This window comes from Sander lucioperca, chromosome 17, assembly GCF_008315115.2.
Source record: "Sander lucioperca isolate FBNREF2018 chromosome 17, SLUC_FBN_1.2, whole genome shotgun sequence".
In the NCBI taxonomy this organism is placed as follows: domain Eukaryota; kingdom Metazoa; phylum Chordata; class Actinopteri; order Perciformes; family Percidae; genus Sander; species Sander lucioperca.
The window spans coordinates 12,467,770-12,479,135 of NC_050189.1; the positions used below are offsets into that span (position 1 = coordinate 12,467,770).

The 11,366-nt window shown below is 39.0% G+C and overlaps 1 long non-coding RNA gene across 1 annotated transcript; it reads left to right on the forward strand.

Annotated features, from left to right (window-relative positions):
• The first annotated feature begins 120 nt into the window (after positions 1-120).
• On the forward strand, positions 121-10,511 carry LOC118493637. The gene is made up of 3 exons (XR_004895589.1): positions 121-132; positions 5,133-5,140; positions 10,255-10,511. It is a non-coding gene; the product is annotated as an uncharacterized LOC118493637 (long non-coding RNA).
• The last annotated feature ends 855 nt before the right edge of the window (positions 10,512-11,366 follow it).

The window sequence follows — 11,366 nt, forward strand, 5'->3', positions numbered from 1 at the left end:
CAATTGGATTGCAAGTGAATTTTGCACTGGATATCATTATAGAATGATCATAGTTCCACTAATTTACTACAACAGTCCTGGAAATTGTAACATACTTTCTCTCCTTACACATGTAAAATAGCACAGTTTTAAGTCTCTCCTTAAGGAGGTGTTTTTGTTCTCAGTCACCTGTGAGACACAAAAGGATTATGTGTATAGCATCTTTCAAGCAGATACAATTCAGTAATACACAATAAATATAAATCATAATAAAATTGAAATAATAAAAAAACAATAAAATAGATAAATGCAATAAAACATCCAACAGTCCAGTATATTAATTATGGTTGTAGCTCTGGTTTTGCTCTCTACCAACTTTAGCAGCTAAATGTACTTCTTCACCAGACAATAGCTAACTTTGTCTTCCTACCATTTGGTACTGGGAAGTTTGCATCCACGCAACTTGTCTTTTTTCTGGAAATGTCTAACCACAGTTTTAAGTATAGGGGGTTGGTAAGGGCTGAGACCTCACAATTGAATCAATTCATTAATGAAATAACAAATGTAGCTGTAATCAAGAACTTGATAATCTTGGTAATATTATCTGGCATATTTATCATGTCTGCTTTGATGCTGACTGCCAGGCTACCAATCATGTCAGTTGATCCTCCTAAATAAATAGTACCCCCAAATGATCTACCATTCTCTGGCCTTCCTGCTTGTTTCTACCTCTAATAATCTAATGAGAGGAGAGAAAGAAGTGCTTTAAACCGCAATTACACTCACCTTTACTGGATTGTAGAATAGACAACATCGTTGTCTGTTAAATTTGGTTTGGTACCTGCTGATGAGTTCTGTCTTGCTGAGTAACTGGATACTTCTGGTTCTGCTTGGGATACAAAGTTGAGAACAAAAATATAAAGATTAGCTCTATGAGATAAATACATTTTATTGTCATTCTATTTTATCTCATGCATGTGTGAGCAGGTAAAGTGAGAATTATTTTGTACATTATTTTGTGTTTGCATGTTAACTGTATTTTGCAGTGCGTATATGTATTTACTTGTTTGCAAGTCTTGTTTTATCCTTTTTTGCATGGTTTGTTTTATTGTGATGCTTTGGGCTTTTGCATGCTTTTATTTTTACTTTATATTTTTAGTGTTTTAATGTAGTTGTAGTTTGATGTAAACTTGACCTTGTCTCACTCCTGATGCCAAATTAGCACTGTTGTGAGCCACCTGTGGCATAGTGAACAGACCATTTAGGTGGCAATCAGAGCAAGAGAAGCAGGAGAGGACGGTGACAGAGAGGGTTGCAGAGACAGTGGCGTGTGTAATGTATGAGCCTAACTCCCATGGAGCACCTTGGGGTGACGGATTCCACATGGAAAGGGGATAGTAGGGCTCAGTTGGGCCTACATCCTGGAGAACGCAGGCCATACAACCTTCCCCAGTTCCTAGCAGAACCGTCCCCCCTCACGCCAGCAGCCCATCATCCAGGGTGTGACTGTGTGAACTGGCAGATTTATGTGCCTCTTAAAAAGAAAGATGCATGCTCTGTCAGTTTGCTACGTAAGTGTCTCAACGACATAAAGGCCTGGATGGCTCTGAACTTTTTAAATTTTTATGATGAAAAGACGGAAGTGATGGTTTTTGGTGGCACCACTGGGACCCCCCCTGTCGATCTGGGTTCCTTGGCCCAGTATATTAAACCCAGCGTCAAAAACCTAGGGGTAAAAGTGGACCCGGAGCTAAAGTTTAACAGTCAGATCAAGGCTGTTGTCAAGTCAAGCTTCTTCCACTTGAGGCAGCTGGCCAAAATAAAGCCAATACTGTCAAGACAGCACTTTGAGACAGTAATCCACGCCTTTGTTACCACTCAGCTGGATTACTGTAATGCACTTTATGTGGGGGTAAGTGGGTCCTCCATCGCCCGTCTCCAGATGGTACAGAATGCTGCTGCACGTCTTTTAACTGGCACACATAAACACGAGAACATTTCCCCCATTCTAGCCTCACTCCACTGGTTGCCTATTCAATTTAGGATCCATTTTAAAATTCTTTTATTTGCTACCTCTCGGAGCTTCTACGCCCTTATATCCCCACTCGCTCTCTCAGGTCAGAAGATCAGCTGCTCCTGAGTGTGCCTAAAACTAAGGGGAAGCTTAGAGGAGACCGTGTCTTTGCTGTGGCGGCTCCTAAATTATGGAATGATCTGCCTCTGCACGTGAAACAGTCCTCTTCTTTGTCTGTTTTTAAATCCCGTCTTAAAACCCATCTCTTCTCTGTGGCCTTTGACACCTAGTAAGATGTTGACTTAATTTACTTCTTTTAATTATTTAGATTGATTGTTTTTCATTGCGCAGCTATTATTTTTATTCATGTCAAAATGTTATGTTTTTTATTTATGATGTCTTATTTATTCTTCTTTACAGCACTTTGGTCAACTTTGGTTGTTTTAAAGTGCTTAACAAATAAAGTTGAATTGGATTGGATTGAACAGAGAGAACACAAGGAGCCCACAGCAGAGACACACAAGCAGCAAAAGTAGAAGCAGTAGAGGCAACAGTAGCAGTACCAACATGAGCCACTATGAAGTGAAGCAAAAAGACCAGACATCACCGACTGCTAGTGGCAAAAATTGGGAGATTAAAACCTCTCCGTTCCGTGTAAGTCCCTTTGACCACTGGTGTTTGTGCTGTGTAGTTACATGCTAATTTATGTTAAGTGTAAGTTTAAAAAGTATGGTTGACTGACCCTGAGTTTTTTCTACTGCAGGCTTTGCCGGAGAAGAAGAGCAACGCTCCTGAGTAGAGCAGGCCAGCCAAAAAGCACCAAAAGCCCTTTTAGCCTTGTCATTTTACTTGTTGTTGCATTGTTTTAATAAATATGGATTTGTTTTAGCTGTGTTCCGATTGTCTTGACTATTTTAAATCAGTTTAAGGTAATAAACCTAGGTGGCTTGGTCGGCCCATTTTAAACAGAACTTTGCCACACCTGCCCCTAGTCCCTTTTCACGTCTGATATGTCGGGTGCCACAGGGCTCAGTTCTCGGGCTTGTTTTGTTTTCTGTACTATTTCTACAGCACCATCATCATTCATAGCTCAGACTGTATTATATTTAGTAATTTGTAGATGATTACAGACCTAATTTTTTTACATTAATTTAACAAATAATTTATTTACTTGTTTTACCTAAATAAAGGCATTATTGTATTACGTGATTCTCAAAATGTAGACCATAATTACTTTTAAAATGCGTAGGCTGTTGCTTCTCCGTCTTGCAACATTCTTCTGCCCAAAAGCAAGTAAACACATAAGATATAATATAATACGTACTGCATAATAAGTATTTTACCTCTTTTCTTCCGGTCTTTTTTAACAACAGCATATGCCACGTTTTCTCGATCAGCAACACTCGCCTCCACAGAGACTAAAATAAAAACAAAACAAATGTTTATTTGTATATTATTCTGCAAGTGTCTGCCAAGTTAGTATATTAGTATAATAGTATAATAGAATAACAATGCATGTTTTGTAGACTCACCTGAGTCTGTTACAATGCTTTATATTTATCCTAGTTTTCAAAATAAACATTTCTTTTTTTAAATCAGTTTGAGGTTAATAAACCTAGGTGGCTTGGTCGGCCCATTTTAAACAACAGAACTTTGCCACCCCTGCCCCTAGTCCCTTTTCACATGTCTGACATGTCGGGTGCCACAGGGCTCAGTTCTCGGGCCCGTTTTGTTTTCTGTACTATTTCTACAGCACCATCATCATTTATAGCTCTGTTAGTATTATATTTAGTAATTTGTAGATGATTAAGACATTTCTTTTTAGCAAAGCTTTTGGTCTCCTTTAGATGTTTGTTTTTTTTTGTTTCTAACCTGTAGCACTTTGAGATCTTTTGATGAAAAGGGCATTATAACTAAAATGTATTATTATATTATTATTGTTATTATTATTAGGGCCCGAGCGCCGACAGCGGCGAAGGCCCTATTGAAACTGAAGGAATTATTATTATTCTTTTCCCGGCAAATTAATTGGCTTTTTGAGGGGCTTAACATATTCAAAAACTCACCAAATTTGGCAGTCGCATCAAGTCTGGTGAAAATTTACGTATTTTAAGGGTTTCGGGAATAGGCGCGCAAAAATGGTTTGCTTGCGCCCCCTACAAAGTTAAAAAAATTGAGCCCCTGCAGTGCGTTTAATGTAGACTCACGAAACTTGGTACACATATGCATCATGTCAAGATGTACAAAAAACGTCATTGAAGCCATACCCTTAGCCCAACAGGAAGTCCGCCATTTTGATTTCAAAGTTCGAAATTAGTGCGATTTTGGCCATTTCCACATGTCGTACTTTAACGAACTCCTCCTAGAGATTTCATCCAATCAACTTCGGTCTGTGCCATCTTAAGACATTAAAGATGAAAAGTTGTTAAAAGAAAAACTTTTCGTCATAGGTCATGGCCGTGGCGGGGCGGCCATTTTGAGTGTTGAGCGATGAACAAATAAATTGTTGTAACTTGAGTGTACGTTGTCGTATCTGCCCGAAAAATTCTCAAGATTGACAAGGATCCAGGCCTGAGGACAGCTACAGGCCATATTTGACTTTTGGTCATAGCGCCCCCCGCTGGCAACAGGAAATGCGCCTTATATGACAAACATCATCCGATTTACATGAAACTTAGAATGTGTGGTCTACATGTGATAATGAGCCGGCCCCTATAATATAACCACGCCCACTTACTCAGGCCACGCCCCCTTTCATAACATTTGTACCGTTTAAGGTAGAGTCTTGTGTGAGGTATCATTGAACTCAGCAGATACTTCCTTATTCATTTGTGATGGTTTGGCCAGCCCCTATGCTTAAGCCACGCCCCCTTTCATGAATGCTGATCCATCTACGGTAGAGTCTTGTGTGAGGTGTCATTGAACTCAGCAGAGAGTTGCTTCTTCATTGGTGATGGTTTGGCCCACCCCCTATGCTTAAGCCACGCCCCCTTTCATAACATTTGAACCATTTAAGGTAGACCCTTGTGTGAGGTATCATTGAACTCAGCAGATACTTCCTTATTCATTTGTGATGGTTTGGCCAGCCCCTATGCTTAAGCCACGCCCCCTTTCATAAATACTGACCCGTTTAAGGTAGAGTCTTATGTGAGGTATCAATGAAGTCAGCAGAGACTTCCTTTTTAATTGGTGATGGGTTGACCCCGGCCCCTATAATTTAGCCACGCCCCTTTTTATAACTGGTGACCCATTTAAGGAAGAGTCTTGTGTGAGGTGTCATTGAACTCAGCAGAGAGTTGCTTCTTCATTGGTGATGATTTGGCCCGCCCCCTATGCTTAAGCCACGCCCCTTTCATAACATTTGAACGATTTAAGGTTGACCATTGTGTGAGGTATCAATGAACTCAGCAGAGAGTTACTTCTTCATTGGTGATGGTTTGGCCCGCCCCCTATGTTCAAGCCACGCCCCCTTTCATAAATGCTGACCCATCTAAGGTAGAGTCTTGTGTGAGGTATCATTGAACGCAGCAGGGAGTTCCCTTTTCATTAGTGACGATTTGTGGTGTCTGAGTGCCGCGCAAATGCACGGTCGCAAGGAGCGGGGGCCCGTCCATCGCTGCTTGCAGCTTTAATTATTATTATTATTATTACTACAGACCTATTTTTTTACATTAATTTAACAAATAATGTATTTACTTGTTTTACCTAAATGAAGGCATTATTGTATTACGTGATTCTCAAAATGCAGACCATAATTACTTTTAAAATGCATAGGCTGTTGCTTCACCGTCTTGCAACATTCTTGTGCCCAAAATGAAGTAAACACATAAGATGTAAAATAATATATGTAGGGGAGAGTGGGGTAAGATGAGCCAGTGGGTAAGTTGACCCACCCCTGTTTCAAGGCAACTATGCACATTTGGCATTATGTGACCATACATTCTGAAGGACTCCATCATTTCTATTTTGCTGTGAAGAGGAGAAGCACATGGGACAAGAGGTAAGTTTTTGTTTTTTTACAAAAACACTTTTTTGCTTGTTAAAGTTAATTTTCTACATTGCAGGTATACTAGCTGTTGTGCCAAAGCAAATGTATCTAGGTCTAAAGTTGTGCATGGTACATGTTGGTGATTCGTCAACATATAAAACCATGTGAATCATTAAGCTAAAGGTTAGCCTGAGTTGCTAAGCTAGGCCATTTTTACGAAAATGGTGACTATGGGGCAAAGTGAGCCAGATGATGTGGGTTAAATTGAACCAGAGCTACAGCCTTCAACAAAACTACAGTCGGGGAGTTCTTTGACAACTTGACTGAAGTGATGGACAGGTGACAGAATTAATATATTCCATAATATTAATACAATTTAAGGGCAACTATCGCAAGATACAAGCGTAAAGTACATTTACTGTACAATAAATTGGCATGTGTTTACTTATCAGCCACATTTACCAGAATATGTATTCAGGGCTGTTTAGTATGATTTTAGCATTGCTTGAAAAGCTTAACGATTCTGATTTTTTTTCATCATGGCTCCTGTCTTTGTTTTATAGGTTTAAATTCCCTGAATGATGTGCTGAAGAAGCTTCCTAAACCTCAAAAGTTTGGAGGAACTGCAAGGAGGGAGCAACAACTCATATTTCCCTGCAACCTTGATGGATGGAATGTCCAATAGTCATTTTCCTTGTTCTGAGGTCTGGAAGTTCAAACTGTTCTTTTCTTCTCACAAGTTCAAAACTGAAACTGTTTAACAAAATTGGAAATTAGAACTGAACATACTGGAGGGACATTCTTTGTGTGTGTGTGTGTGTGTATAATACAGCATATAACCATATTTCTTGCTCATGAAAACTATGCTGGTAGTCCTTCACTTAACAGAAATGTTTAAAACTATTGTTCACCAATACACAAGATTAAAGGGAAAATTAAACTTGAATTGGTTTGTTTTGTGTTGTTTGAGGTAGCTTTAAAAAAATTAACATTGTTTGGAAAGGTAAGTGTATTATTAAATTATTTTTTTTATTATGCTTGCATTAAAACATGAAAAATAGGATGGTCAATTTACCCCCAGATGGCTCAATTTACCCACTTTGTACTAGCCTGGGGTAGGTTGAGTCACATGAACACTTTTTTTTTAATGAGGTCATATTTTCAAGGCTTTTTGTCATAGGTGCATTCTTATATTTTCAGTTGATAGGCAACATCCCAAATTAATAGTATATGTTTTCATTGTACTTCTGTCTCAATTTCCCTTGCCTGGAGATCCACGTAAGTAAAAACTGGCTCATCTTACCCCACTCTCCCCTACTGCATAATAAGTATTTTACCTCTTTTCTTCCAGTCTTTTGTAACAACAGCATATGTCACATTTTCTCTATCAGCAACACTCGCCTCCACAGAGACTAAAATAAAAACAAAACAAATGTTTACTTGTATATTATTTAGTGTCTGTGTCTGCCAAGTCAATATATTAGTATAGTAGTTTAATAGTATAACAATGCATGTTTTGTAGACTCACCTGGGTCTGTTCCTGGCGTTTCTGAAGAAAAGCAGCCCACTACAATACAGAAACATAATTGAGTCAAACAACTGTGTTAAAAGTGGTCAGAATAATAGAGAGGCGAAGCCCCTCCCATTACCATGGGACTTTAATTCGGAAAAAATATGAACAGTAGTGAACAGGGAAAAACAAATTATTTGTTGATCCCGTTTGAATTGAGCCATGAATTACACATATGTTCGTCAGTTTAAAAGAAGACTTAGACGGTTTATTGTCAAACTGTTCAAGTATAAGACTGTGAAAAAACTTAATTAGAAAGACTACACACTTCTAAGTTGCATGGATGACGTTGTAAGATGTAACGTTACCCACACCAGCAGAGGATCGTTCTTTTGCTTATCTGCTGATAAAACTTTACTAGATTAAAACACATCAGGTAAGACAACGTTACATGTGTTGTGGAATAGCGCTAAGCTAGCTAGCTAGGGAGCAAGCTGAGCATCAAGAAAGGTGACGTAAATTGCGCCAGACAAGAGATGTAGTTCGCTGATTGGTTTAACACAAAACTAAGTGGTCATACGACAAACCTACAATAAACTGAGACTTTCTTCTGTTGAATTTTTTTTTTTTAAATTGACGTAAATCATATTTGTAAACCATGGCTCAATTCAAACGGGATCAAAAATGATTTGTCTCTCCCCGATCACTACCATGTATATTTTTTCCGAATTCAGGTCCTTTGGAAGGGGAGGGACTTTGCCTCTCTATAGGCTCAAGAGCATGTGGACTAGGCCTGTATGTTCGTTAAAAGTGGGCAATTAAGTAAATATGTCAAAAGTTTGTAATGAATGAAGAACTGAGTAATTAGGAGGCATAGTCACCATGGCAGAACTGTATTACAGAGACTACTAATAAACAACTTTATTTCCATATACATAGTTTAAAAAAATATTTTCACCTCTGTGTTTCTGACAGTGATATAGTCCAATCACCAAGAGCAGCACAGCCACACAGAAAATGGTGAAGACAACTGATAAAAGGATTGAGAGATGAGGGAAGCCGTCGGTTGAAGAAGTGTCTGGACTCTCTTGAATCTCTTTAGATGATTTAGTAATATGTGCTGTAACATTGACAAGATGGTGTGGGTATATAAAGAGCACTGTAAATATACATTTTACATCATCATTTTGTAATCTAGGAGTTCCTCAGAGGATTGGACACACCATGTAGTGCCCACTTCAGACCAAAATGTCAACATCGGATGGGAGAATCCGATTTCCTAATTTAATAAGCAGGGGTCTCATTTATAAAACTGTGCGTAGAATCATTACTAAAAGTGATTTCTAAAACCGTGCATACACACATCTGTAAGCATGTTCCCTTTATAAATCACAGATTACCCACAAGTGTGCGTACGTGAATCAGCCTCTTATCCCGCCCGGTACACGCTAGAGCTGTAATCGGGCCTTAAAAGTTAGGCCTGACAAGGCCCGAGCCCGACAAGTACATTTTGATTGACAGCTTTTTAAAAGCCCAAACCCGTTTACAGCCCAACATTATTTAAATGTGCGCATGCACACAGCTCTTTTGCCTTTTGTTAAGAATGAGTAATTTATACATTTTTTAACATAATTTATTCATGACTAACGTAGGATATAGGCCCTTGGAAGTTGGAACAAAGAAATAAAATAAGTCCTCCAGAGGCCAGCCTCTGTTTCACCTCCTCAGCATCCATTTTCACACTAACCAAAATGCATCACATGACCGCTCATTTCCCGCGCAACCCAGAGCGCAACCCAGAGCGCAAGCCTGAGCCCGGCCCAAGCCCGTGCAAAATGATAGAAATTAAGACCGAACCCGACTGACCCCGTCGGGCAAAGATATTCAGCTCTAGTACACGCCCATTTTTAAACCATAAATAGTCAATGCAAAGCAGCTTATGAATGCTGATCAGTATGTTAATGACCCTGGCATGCAATTGTTCTTTTGTTATGGAGAATCATGAAGACTGGCAGGGAAAAAACAAAAAACTCTGTTGCTTGGAAAATTGCTGCAAATTGAATTTTAATTTCGGCCTGTTCTCAGTGTAGGTAAACCTGATCTATAGACTACCTATATTAATATCTTCTAAAATGGCAGGCATTATGGCACTGGAGAATGGCTGCAATCTACCTGACCTATATGATAAGATTTAACAGAACTATATATTATATCCAAACAAGCCTTAGTGATAAAGTTGAAGATTATATGATATTTATATAAAACACTTAGCTGTCTGCCATTTCCCTCTGGAAACAGCCAGTTGCCCCCAGAGTGGGGAGGACCTGTATTTGGACCGGGATGGCACGGTTCCGGCACATTGCCCTCTTTACTGGACCCAATTCAGTACATAGATCCAAGAGCTCAGCTTTACAGAATTTAAATCGGCATATTAACCAGTCATCGTCGTGTTCCCTGAAGTCTCTTTGTATCCTGATTCTTCCATTGCCATAGTCCTCCTGCAGTGCCATCATGCACGGGGGTCACCGCAGTATTTATATGTTTACAACAATTTGTGATTGTTAACACCTTGCCAAAATCACAGCATCAACTAGTGGTATTGCCCACCCTGAGATACAATTTGAAGACACACAAACAGGTTTTGTCACAAACAGTATTAAAGTTCAGACCAACAACGAGGACATTAAGTGTAACGATTGCACTAGAGCTTAACGGCTGTATTTCCAGACTTTGACATTTGATGATTTATTCGCAGTATTAAAGACAGATATTTAGTTATTTAGACTGTGATCTACAGTTATCTAATGGTAGGGTAGTTGATGCTATCCTCTATTCCATACAGTCAGGCCATCTCCTCCTCCTGCGCTCTCGTAGTGGACAATGTGACAGTGAGACAGCGCTGATTAAACATTAAGAGCAAATTTTTATTTAAGATTTGAGTTGGATTTTAAAAGATGTTTATGGAGCAATTATCACTCAGTACAAGCGCAAATAGCACTGCTGGATTTAATCTTCATGATAACGTGGATAATATGGAGTGAAAAAACTATGCGTGAGGCATTAACAATTGAAAATATTACATTTACTTTCTGCAGTCTGACTTCAGTTCACCACCTTACCTCTTGTCTCCAAAATGTGCGTAGGCAAGGGTCAGAGTTTGCTAGGACCGCACATTCTCCCGTGAAGTTTGTTTTTTGCGTACGCCACGTTTATAAATGAGACCCCTGGTGACTAGAAAATTCACTTACCACACACATGCTCCGCAACAAATGGAAAGTTTTGTTTAATTTGAAATAATATCTCACCTCTAACAGCCAGCCAGCTCTCTGGTGATTCTCCAAGTCCAGAGATGCTGCACTTGTAGAGTCCTTGATGAGATTTAGAAACATTGTTGATGATGAAGTTTCCTTTATATCCAGTGCCACTGAGGAGGCCATCTTTATAGAAATCAGCTGGGAGGTTGGAGGCAGCCATCTTGTTTCTGCAGGACAGACTCACATTTTCTTCCTCTATCACAGGAACCGTAGGACTCTCCAGGATCACTTCACTAGCTTAACATAAAGAAACATTCATAGAATTTTTCTTAAAAATGTTCTCAGTTGATTAGGGTGCACCTCAAAGTAAGTGTGTTGCAGAAAAGAAAAACTGATGTTTGTATGTGTTATACACCAAATTAATAGTATTTTGGCAACATTGAGAATGCAAATAGAATTCTGTAGAAAGTTATTGCTATATTTCACAGATCAAAAGCTGAAGACACATTCAAATGCCAATATTTCAAGGCTTATGCATTTGGCATGATATTTTAGTATTTATTGTATTGTTAAGATGCAAACCAGTTCCATACGGAAGAGTTTAGTTCTAGCATTTAAAAA